Source organism: Etheostoma cragini, chromosome 4 (assembly GCF_013103735.1).
Source record: "Etheostoma cragini isolate CJK2018 chromosome 4, CSU_Ecrag_1.0, whole genome shotgun sequence".
Classification (NCBI taxonomy): domain Eukaryota; kingdom Metazoa; phylum Chordata; class Actinopteri; order Perciformes; family Percidae; genus Etheostoma; species Etheostoma cragini.
Genome location: NC_048410.1, coordinates 26,587,411 through 26,599,478, shown reverse-complemented (window position 1 = coordinate 26,599,478; position 12,068 = coordinate 26,587,411). Strand labels below are relative to the sequence as shown.

At 46.6% G+C, this 12,068-nt stretch overlaps 1 long non-coding RNA gene and 1 other non-coding gene across 2 annotated transcripts in view; one reads left to right on the top strand and one right to left on the bottom strand.

Annotated features, from left to right (window-relative positions):
• LOC117942717 overlaps positions 1-8,304 on the top strand; it is a 15,429-nt gene extending 7,125 nt beyond the window's left edge. Inside the window, exons 2-3 of the long non-coding RNA XR_004656203.1 lie at positions 4,519-4,523; positions 8,065-8,304. This is a non-coding gene — a long non-coding RNA (uncharacterized LOC117942717). The remainder of the gene's footprint in view (positions 1-4,518; positions 4,524-8,064) is intronic.
• Positions 987-1,058, bottom strand: trnac-gca. Its single transcript has one exon. It is a non-coding gene; the product is annotated as a tRNA-Cys (tRNA).
• Positions 8,305-12,068: the final 3,764 nt, after the last annotated feature.

Below are 12,068 nucleotides of genomic sequence, written 5' to 3'. Positions count from 1 at the left end.
GGGGTCCAACCCGTTACTAGCATGGGGTACCTAATAAAGTGGCCGGTGAGTGTATATATATATATATATATATATATTAATATGAACGCTCTATAATACATCGCTACGTGCTTTGCATATACCACCTTGTATCACACAGGAAGACACAGCGGCTGATCTACTTTAAACTGAAAACGAGCAGAAATTTCTTAAGTTATGTGTTCATGTTGTACCTATTCATTATTGCGTTGGTACTGTATTGTTGTAATCATTTGTAATTCATTCTTGTTCATGCACTTGTATATTGTTGTTGGTGTTACTAACCTCTGATTTTAAACCAGCATCAATTCTTAGAGGCACACTTGCAAAAAGTCTGGCAACGTTAAGAATCATAGATGCAGTGGTTTAACAAGGAAGCGCAGCAGATGAAAAACACATCAAGTTTATTTCCCCTTTGAAATCTAAAGATGTCCAGCAGTGACTTCAGTTCAGAACTGGCAGAAACCAGTAAGACCCAGGTACACCAATCTACCGTCCAGTAGTCATGGAAGAGTTACAGCCAAAAAGTCAGACCTCTGATAGGGAAACAAGGCCAAGCGACTCAACTATTCACAAAAACACAGGAACTTGGAGAAACATGGCAGCAGGTGCTCTGGACTGATGACTCATGAAATATTTGGTTGTAGCAGAAGCTTTCTTCACCAAAGGGCTGGAGAGCGCTACAATTATGAGTGTCTGCAGCCAATAGGAAATAATGGTGGAAGTTCTTTGCAAGTTTTGTGCTACATTTCTGCAAATGGTGTTGGAGATTTGGTCAGGATTAATGGTTTCCTCAATGCAACACCAAACAGAGAAGTTATATCTTTAGATTGTTGAACAAACATTACCCATGTTTCCGTCCTCCTCAAGTTTGGCTCACCCATGCAATTCAATAAGAGATCAATGCTGTAAGGTGGGAATCAACGTCAACAACTATCATAGAGATGACAGACTGCACACATCATTCTAGGGGGCACCCCGATTTGAACTGGAGACCACTTGACCTGCAGTCAAATGCTCTACCACTGAGCTATACCCCCACATAACATTTGTAAAAATATGCTTATGGTGACGCAAAACAATGGCTCGTCCTCCGCCATGTGGTTTCCATCACGGTCTAGCCCACATGTAATTAAAAGTATCCAAAAATCATCTGCTGTATGAAAGGCAGCTAAAAAAAGATGACAGTGTAAATCAAACAATTAGAGTAGACATGTGGTCCACAAAAGGAGCCTGGATAGCTCAATGTAATGTCTGTTATCTTTTTGCAGGCATACAGTGAGGAACATAAGTACTTGAACACCCTGCTAATTTTGAAAGTTCTCCCACTTAGAAATCATGGAGGGGTCTGAAATTGTCATTGCAGGTGAAATGACAACACACATATATATATATATATATATATATATATATATATATATATATATATATATATATATACTTTCATCCCTCGTTGTCCTAAATTGACAGTGCTCTGCTAGTTTATATAATGTCCCAATGTACATCTCCGCCGTTTCCCCGGTTTGCTGGCTCCGTTGGTAGAAACATATATGTATGTATGACATTGGGTTGTGGAATAAAGTAGTCGTCCAACTTTTTTTATGACCACCTCAAAGTCCTTCCTTTTGCCTTCCTCTTCAAACTTGAATTAACTGAACATCTTTTCAGCTTCACTGCCCATTGCATAGATCAGCAAACTCACTTGAATCTTGCCGTCATCTTTGTGGCTAACCGATACCGTTGTTATACCAACTGGTTACCATCATAGATAGATATGACGAAAGAAGAAGGTTTCCGTATATTGTGTTTACCTAACATCTGCCGTTGTGGTCTGCCTCTGTCACCAGATTCGTCACACAATCACAAACATATTCCTGGCGAATTTCAAATTGTTTCCCAGAATCTACTGGAGCTAAAATGTTTGTCTAAGTAGGCATCACATCACAGCCACCTACAAAAAAATAAGCTCTAAAACCAAGTCGAGCTGGCTGCAATCTTGTGGCAAAAATAACAGTTCCCACCAAAGCCCAAAGCTCTACGCAGTGATCTATCATATCACTACTTAATGTTGCTTCCAGTTACGTATTTATCAACTACTTCAGCAACCGAGCAACACAACAAAGGCTTGTAATAGCCTTCAGTTTTAAAACCTTCTTGAGTTTGTCTCCGAAATTAACCAAGCATTTTAATAAGTCTTTCATCAAATCATTCCATTCAAACTGATGTGAAGTTGTTCTGAAATCAAACTACCACGCAGCAAAGTAGCTATTGATATTCTTAAATGAGCTTATTCATCTTTGTGATAAGACTTTCACTCTGGGTTTAACCAAGTGTTTTCCTTGTGGACAAAATATAAAACCAGCATAATACAACATGAGAAGCATCACATTCATAGCCTTAAACATTACAAGCCACTTCCAAATACGCATTAATAACAATTGCAGGAAAGCCGAAGAAGAACGTTGATCTATATGCTGTTGTGGTCTGATGCATTCCCCCAACTTGTTTTGTGTTTTCCCATTCCTCTGTGTTTGTCTTGTCTGTCTTGTCTGTAAGGGCGTTCCGAGGGATCCAAAGGCATGGGCATCCTGTTGTGTGATGTGGAAGAAGGGCCCAAATGCAGAGCAGCAAATAAACAGTATGACGAGTTTATTGCGAGTTTAGTCCAAAACACAACAGGCAAACGGGGAGTCGGGGAAAAACAAAAAGCCGGAGCACCAAGGCTGGAAACCATACAAAATGTCCAAGGGCAAAAACGGGCATCCAGGGAAACACAGGTCACAGGGAAAATGCTGGGGATACAGAGCACAAAGACACGGAACAGGCAGAACATCAGCAAACTTGCAACTCACAGGATGACAAAGCTGGTAAACTATACTGGGCGACAGACAGGCTGACAGGACGCACGACTGGAATTATCCAACAAGAGGCAAAGGAAACACTGGGGTTAAATACAGGAGGTAACAGGTGAGACATCGGGTGAATCACATTAGGGCAGGGCTGGGCAATCAGACAAACAAAGTGAAGCTAGACAAGACAAGACACAACAAGACAGGAAGCTGACTACCAAAATAAAGTAGGACAAACAGACACAGGGGAACAAGACAGGGACACAGGACCACAGAGAAAACCAAGAACACATACAAGGAGGCTAGAAGGGAAAAACAACCCCAAAAAACCCCCAAACCATCACAGAAACCAACCCAAAAACAGATACCAGATGTCAAAACCCCAACAAAACCCCAAAAGACTGGGAAAGAGGGGGCGAGGGACGGGGAAGCCAGGGGACAGAATGATACCGGGGACAGGAGCAAACCAGGAGCACTGGGGACAAGGACACAGGGGAGCATGGACAAAGAAGCCCGAGCAGGGAACTGACGAGGGAGCGAGAGAGGGACAGAGGAGGAGGGAGCGAGAGAGGGACTGAGGAGGAGGGAGTGAGAGAGGGACAGAGGAGGAAGGAGCAAGAGAGGGACTGAGGAGGAGGGAGTGAGAGAGGGACTGAGGAGGAGGGAGCGACCCGAAGGAGGAGACCAAGGAAGAGGAGATGGGGAAATGAGATGAAGGAGAGGGCGAAGGAGGGACAAGACGGAGACTAGAGGACGCAGGAGGGGAGAAAGGATGGGACAGAAGACCAGACACAGCCACTAATGGCGGGCACAAGGAAATCCAGAACAAGGGCTGGAGACCAGTCGTGAGCGAGGGACCAGAGGAGAGAAAACCGAGGGGAGACAAAGGGCAGCGACGCAGGGAGAGAGCGAGCGGGACACAGAGAAAGACACAGAGAACAAGACAGACAGAGGAGGAGAAAGAGACAGAGCGGTGGAACCACAGAGACCCACATAGAAGGAGAGAGAACGACAGAGAGAGACAGACAGCAAACCGAATGAGAGAGACACCGAGGACAAGACAGACAGACAGACAGACGGACACCGGGAATGAAAAAGACAGAGGGGAAAAGACACCAGGACGGAGAGCAAAACCGAGGGAGAAACAGAGAGACAACCAACAGAAAGAGAGAGAGAGAAACAGACAGAGACAACAAACAGGGGGAGAGTTACACAGAGAAGACAGACAGACAGAAACAGGGAGCAACAGAGACCGAGCAATGGAGACAGGGCGAGGACAAAAAACAGCGAGGGATTAGAGGAGAGGGACAGAGAAAGGGAGCCGAGAAGGAACTAGGGGTAGGTACAGAGAGAGAGATACAGAGCGAGAGACAGAGCCACAGACAGAGAAAGAGACACAGAGAGTAGAAGACAGAGACACACGGAAAGAGAGTGAGACACACAAACAAACAGAGGGAGAGAAAGGGACAGAGACGCAGATAGCAAGACAGACAGACATAGAAGGAGGAAGAGACAGCAAGACTCAGAGACAGAGTGAACTAGACCGACACAGGGACAAAGAGAGACATGGGAGAGACTGATACAACCAGAAAGACAGTGAGACACAGAGCCACAACGAAAGAGGGAGAAGCACAGAGAGCAAGACAGACAGATACAGTACAGAGAGCAAGACCGACAGATACAGTACAGAGAGCAAGACTGACAGATACAGAAAGCAATAGAGACAGGGAAATTGAGACGAGTAATCGGGAAGGGGCGAGGATGAAGACAAGAGAGGAATAGGGAGAGTCACCCCCACAAACAATCAGAAAAGAGGAAACGAGAAGGACGGAGCGAGATTAACATACAGAGAGACCGGGTGAACGGAGAGGGAGGCAAGAAGACTCAGATACCAGGACAGGAAAAGACCAAGACAGGCGAGGGACAGAGAGCAGAGAAAAGGCTAGGGGCAGGGACAGAGAGGGACAGACAGACCCAAGGCGGGCAACACCGGCAGACACAGGGATCGAACGAGACAGAGGGGGACAAACGAGGAGACAAAGCGACACAGAGCAAGTAAGAGGAACACTGAGAGGTGGACAGACAGACACATGGAGGGGCAGAGACAAAGCGGCAGGAAAACATGCAAAGAGACAAAACAACCAGACAGGGGACAGAATGAGAGATTACTAGACCAAAGAGAGGGACAGGACTAAGAGACAAAACGAGGGAGACATTGACACAGGGGACGGAAGAGAGACATACACAAACAAAACAGAGAAGGGGAGAGAGATACAGAGAAACAGAGAATATGGGTGACTAACAAACACAGGGACCGAAGAAGGACAAAGGGAAGGGAATCAGGCTGAGCAAGAGGATGTACGAGAGTGCCCAGGAGAGGGCGCACAACGACGCCCACAAAGGGGCACGCGGAAAGGCCCAGTAGAGTGCGCACTAAGGACGCGAGAAAGCCCACGGGGGGGCGCACGGAGGGAACGGAGAAGCCCACGGAGAGGCGCACTTAGAGCACGAGGAACACGGAGAAGCCCACGGGGGGGGCGCACTAGGAGCACGAGGAACACGAAGAAGCCCCCGGGGGGGGCGCACTTCCCATGGGACGGACGTGGACAACGTGACTACCAATGGGCTGGGCTTGGAGACGAATTCGGATGGGACACACGCAGGGACAGGGAGGAAGACAGGGACAGGACGGTGACCGGGACAGAGACAGTGACTGGGATGGGGACAAAGACTGGGACAGAGACAATCACAGGGACTGAAACAACCACGGGGACACACGCAGGCACAGGAACAACCACTGGGACAGAGACCCAAAGAGCACGGAGAAGCCCACAAGGGGGCGCACTAGGAAGCTTGAGGAAGGGCCGGGCCGGTTTGGACGTAGACTTAGACTGGACAGGCGTGGACGGGGGCCACCCTGTTGGCGGGAGCCGGCGGCTGGGGGGCCGCTTTGTCGCCGGAAGCCGGCGGCTGGGGGTCCAACTCGTCGGCGGAAACCGGCGGCTGGGGGTCCACCTCAAACCATAACACATCCTTCTCCATTCCGTCATCCACTCAGCTGTTTTCCATCTACTCATCATGCCACTGCAATACGTAAATCCGGGCTGACCACCTCTTTAGCGGCAGATCGTCACATACACTCTTGTGGTAACTTGGCGCCTAGTTCCAGTGTTTGCATTCTTGTCTGTTTTCTGTGGATTACAGTACTAACTTCTACTCTCTGTACAGATTCATCTGTTTCCCTCTGAGATACATTCCATCCCCACGTCGCACTGCCACCTGGCTTCTACTGTGTTGGAAATACTTCTTAAGGACATTAAACTACATGAACTTTATGCCTGTTGCGGGTCTTTTGTATCTCTGTGTTATGGGTCTACGCAACCTTTACATATGCATTATTCGCCTCACAGTGATTACTAACCTCAAAGTAACATTCTGTTTTTGGGTTGATCTGAAACAATGTAGGCATTATGTAATCACGTCTATTGTAATAGTGTAGCCTGCCTACGGCACATCTTAGAAACAATTCCAGACATATCAGTTGTGATTTCTCTATCTACACATTTTAAATGTAGGCCATATAACGTCCACAATAACGGTGTGTAGCCTAAATTATGTTTAGTTGGTAGTCATCAATCAGTCCATTTAACAGTCTGTCAAGAGAGCAACTACACAATGAGAAGGATAATGACTGATGCTGATATCCTAGTAAACAATAGACCTTTTTCACAACAGACATGCTGACAGGTCATAGTAGGAAGAGGAAAGCTGAAATTGATCACCTTAACGATGGCTGCATTACAGTTTGGAGAGGCTTGGTGTTGTGCATGCAGACTCACTGTAATAACTTACTGGGACTCTTGATGGAACTGCCCCATTGTTAAGGTTAAGTTAAGATAAAACTTCTGCAGTGAAAAAGGTTCGTAGTAGCCTAAGCATGGACGCTCGGCTAGTTAAAAGAGATTCTGGATTTCAAACAGAAACAGACGTACCCATGTAACGCCACTAAATCACAGCGGTATTTGATAAAATGAAGGGCAGAGAGTTACCAACTCGTAAGTAAGGCAAATCAGAAAACAGCACTCTTTTGTAACTTTTCTGTAATTGCGTTATACAAATATTCAATGTAATCCCTTTAGACGGGGAGTTATGTTACCAGTACCATAGAACACAGGATAAACAAAGGCATCACCTGACAAAAGTGGTTCTAACTCCACAGGAAGCCAACAACATATTTGTTGAGTTTCATGCCAGTGCCATCACGGATCAATGTGGAGAAGACCAAACCAAGCACGCCAACTTGCAACGGTATCACTGGCCTGGGATGAAAGCAGACATCACAAAATGGGTGAGTGCATTATTATTAATAAATATTTCTGTGAAGCTTATGCAAATCTTTAGGCTACATATTTTACCAGTGTTTCTAATTGTTTTACTTTGGATGCACATGTGTATCCTCTGCGGTCCCAAATCACCAACAATCCTATGCGCGGGGGCTATGCCGGCTCCTTAAGAAAAAATAAATGGCGGACCAACGCCGAGCGGCGGAGAAATATGCTTTCAAGTGTAAGTATCCTTATGTTTAGTGTTTAACGTTACCGTACATATATTAAACGGTAATACAGATACGTAAAGTTTAATGTTGAAATGCCAATACAAATTACCAGTGATAATGCTAGTTACCTCACGAGCTAACGGTAGGCTAACTCAACCGGACCTGTCATTTAGTTAACAGTTAATTTAGCTTGGTTGCCGTCACCGGCATTAATTCATAAATATTTAAAATAACTGCATAATTAGTAAAAACTGTGTAACGTTAACATTATACAATCCACAGCGTTATACTGATAGCTTGTGTTTTTTTAAAATCATTTTTAAAAGGGACTAAGGAACAAACTGAGGCGTTTACATGCCTTCGGATGGAAAACCAAAGTATGTTCACCGTGGGGAGAGACACCGCGGTGAATGGATATCAGTGAGAAGTGAATGTACTGTTTAATGCTAAGAAGGAACAGCTGTGTAATCTTTTTATTCTCCCCCCCCCCAATCACATAGATATTGTACTTTAGGGTATTAATGTATGGCCATAATTGTTTAAGCACAGGTTAATGTAACTTGTGATTTGTTAAGTAAGCCTTGGATGTAAACTTGACTCACGGTAGTATACTGTACAAAACACCGCAGTAGTAACAGTAAGTCATCACAACTTTTTTGATCTTCATTGTTTAGGAATGCAAGGGTCCTGCCACTGGTCAGGGGACAGATGACGGCAAGGAAACTGCAGCAACTTGGCCCTGGTTTGCCCTCATGGACAAGGCATTAGGGCAGTCTGCAGCTGTCTCGCCCCCCTGCCTTATTGCTTCGATCCAAGATGACAAACAAGGCCCAAGTACTGCACAAGAGGTAGAGGAAGGGAACAAGGAGGAGGAGGAGGAGGAGGAGGAGGAGAGAGAGAAGCAAAGACAGAGCAGGGCACAGAGGAGAGGAGAGAGGAGAGAGAGGACCCTTTCCTAAAGGTCCTCAAGGAGGATACAAAATACCAGAGGGAGGCATATACACACAAATACACACAATAAGAAGCGCCCATCAATTGCTGTTGCTTCAAGACTGCAGACAGAAGAAGAAAGTTTAGGTTAAGTCAGTTTAGGTTGACCCTCAGCAGGTCATCTGCAACACTTATTCATCTGGGTAAAGTAGTCATAGTCAAGAGGTGCCTCTTGCAACGCTGACACCTCGTCTGTGAGCAAGGCCCGCCAGGCTGCCCCACTCCGGCTCTCCCCACCATCCCGCTCCACAGGTGGCTGGTTTTCCGCCTCCACAGCCTCTTCCAGCCTCTTCCAGCTCATCCCCTACACCAACAGAAATGTTGTGTAATACAACACATGCTGTTACCACCTGTGCACAAGGTAGTGCTCCTTCCTCCTCGGTAAAATTTTAAGCATTACCTGTTTTGAGTACTATATTTAGATTTGATTAAGAAATTCACTATAGAATGAGAACAATGATTTATTACCTTAGGGACAAACTGTGGATGTACTTCAAGTGCTTCTAAAAAGATGCGCCTGAAGTAGGGTTTTCAGTATTCCAAAGGCATGCTCAATGATTGTGCGACCTCTACAATGATAATAATTAAACCATTGCTCTGCCATGCCTTTCACTGGCCTCTTATATGGCGCGATAAGGGCCAGGGGTTCCTGTAGACATGGGTAGCCACCATCAGCTAGGAGAAAATACCCAGGTGGAGGGTAAGTCCCCCTAGTGTAGATGGGGCTGTTCTTCAGGATGCGTGCATCATGCACACTTCCTGGGTAACCCACAAAGATTTCCATAAAGCGACCTTGATGGTCACAGACTGCCTGAAGCACAACGGAGGGAAAGAGTTTCCTGTTGTTATAGTCGTGACCATCAGGGCTGCCTGGACTGATCTTTTTTGGCAGCCATCTATTGCCCCTGCTACCTTGCTAAATGCAAGGTAGCAGGGGCACCTTTTTGTATATCTTTTTTATCTTTATGTGGCAGCCATCTATTGCCCCTGCTACCTTGCTAAATGCATGGTGATGAGCCAGGCGAGCAAAGCCATCCCCAACCACCTAGAGCTCCTCCTGTGTGCAGGGAAAGTTAACAAACTGGGGCAGTACAGCCACCACCTCATCCACCATCCTGTGAACCACTCGGTGCACAGTGGATAGAGGCATGCTGATGACCCTGGAGACAACTGTGTAGGCTGAACCAGTTGCCGGCCAGAACAGGAACACAAGTGTCTCCAGGGTTGGCCCCCATCCGTGCTGCCTGTCCGTCCTCAGGGCCACCATCACCTGCTGCATGGCCTCTCTGCCCAGCGTAAAGTCAGGGCGGGTGTCCTCACCTCCATAGTACCGCTGCAGTACTGGCACTGTGGCATTGATGGCACAGTAATGGCGCGCCTGTGTAACATGAATGGAGGAAGGTTTATGTATGATTAATTTTCATTTTTCTGGGATGAACTATTAAAACATATCGGCTCTGAACTCATTTGCAGAGGGGGGTGTCATGGTCGGGGTCCAGCTGGCCGTAAGTATTTTTTTTTTTTTTGAAAGTGATAACCTTAACGGTGTCTCAATTCTATTTAGTTTCCGAGTTAGCTATTTCAGTGATCAGCATGCACAAAACCAGGGCATCTCCTAAGTGGAATGCAGCCATCATAAACAGAGCTGCCAACTTTACCAAAAACCTTGGAGTGAGATTTAGGGGGGCCAACACATATTTTGCCGCGCACATAGCAATTTCTTTGGTTCTTTCAGCATCATTATCCTTCAGGGTTTAAATTGGGATTTTTTATGTGTGGGGGGGGGATGAGGGGCTCTCGCTAGGGGGTCTGGGGGTATGCTCCCCCAGGAATTTCTTTTGAAAACTCAACCATTAAATAGCACTTTCTAGAGATTTTTGTGCAAAAAAAATGGAGAAATCAAGTCTTACATGATATGTGCAAAATCCAAAGAGCCTTTGCATTGTTGTATTATCAACATGTATTAGGGCATTTAGCATTAACATTAATGTTAATCAGTCATCGCTTGATTACACGTTTTATTAACTTCTTATGATATAAGAACTGACCCAGACAATGTGCCAAACAAAATGAGCCACATGAAGAGACAGTAGCATACATATCAGCAACGGCTGAGAAGAGTTGGGTCTGTGGTAACTTTGTCAGGGACCCCTGGGGCTTGTGAGTTACCCCAGCCCCGCCCGGCGCCTCACACCATGGGCAACTCCGGAGTAGGACAGAGTCCAACCCCTATCCAGGAGTACGGTTCTAGAACCGAGACTGTGCGTAGAGGTAAGCCCCACCAGATCTAACTGGTAGCGCTCCACCTCCCGCACAAGTTCCGGCTCCTTCCCTCACAGAGAGGTGACATTCCACGTCCCCAGAGCCAGCCTCTGCCGCCCGTGTCTGGTCTGTCGAAGCCCCTCACCTTTGCTGCCACCCATATGACAGCGCACCGGACCCCTTTGGATCCTCCCACAGGTGGTGGGCCCATGGGCTGGAGGGAGAAGTGCCACGTTGCTACTTCGGGCTGTGCCCGACCGGGCTCCGTGGCAAACCCGGCCACCAGGCGCTCGCTCACGAGCCCACTGTCTGAGCCTGGCTCCAGACGGGGGCCCAGGGCTTCCACCGGGCAGGATCCCTCTATCCCTTCCTTGATCTTCCATTAGAGTTTTTGAACCATTCTTTGTCTGGCCCCTCCCCTGAGACCTCTTTGCCATGGGAGAACCTACCAGGAGCACAAAGTTCCAGACAACACAGCCCTCAGGTTCACAGGGACACACAAACCTCTCCACCACGATAAGGTGATGGTTCCCGGAGAGGCATTGCACCCACTGCCTGTATTATTATGAGTTGTATTTCGGTGTCACTTTCTGTCTCTCTTTTTTCCCCAACTGGTCATGTCAGATGACTGCCCATCATGAGCCAGATATATTCTGGGGTTAAATACATGAGGTAACGAGGTAATGGGGAACAGGTGAGACATCAGGTGAATCCCATTAGGGCGGGGCAGGACAATCAGACAGGGAAAAGTAAAGCTTGGCAAGACGAGACAGGACAGGAAACTGTAACAGAGAATATCAACATAAAACAGGAAGCAAGACAACAGACACTTACTGGGGAAAAGACCTAGAAACAAACACAAGGAGCAAGACAGGAAAAATAAACCCGGTCAACCCCAAACCACAACAGTTTCTGCTTAAAAATACATTTTTACTTACATCTGTTGAACCAAATGCATGCTCTTTTGGGAATTGTTTGTTTTTTGTCAATTACAGAGTGTGGTCTAGACCTTCACTATGTGTAAAATGTCCTGAGACAACTTTTGCTATGAAGTTACTTTTAAATACTGGTATGGAGTTTGCGTAGGTGAGCAAAATTGAACTAGGGCAGAGACATGGGGCGTTTCTCAATACCAAATAAGTAAAGAACGGACTTATGTTCTTGGGGAGACCGTACATGCTGGCTGTACCTGGAAGAATGAACTCGCAAGTTCAGAAGCACACAAAACGCTGTTGACAGTTTTGAGACGAAGCGTTCTTCCTGATATTGATCAACACCCCCAGCACAGAGGGCGCTTGCCACTTTATAGTTAGCTTTGTGTTGTGGTTTGGGGTTTTGTTGGGGGTTATTTTCCCCGTTTGGCCTTCCCTGTGTTTGTTTCTTGGTTTTCTCCC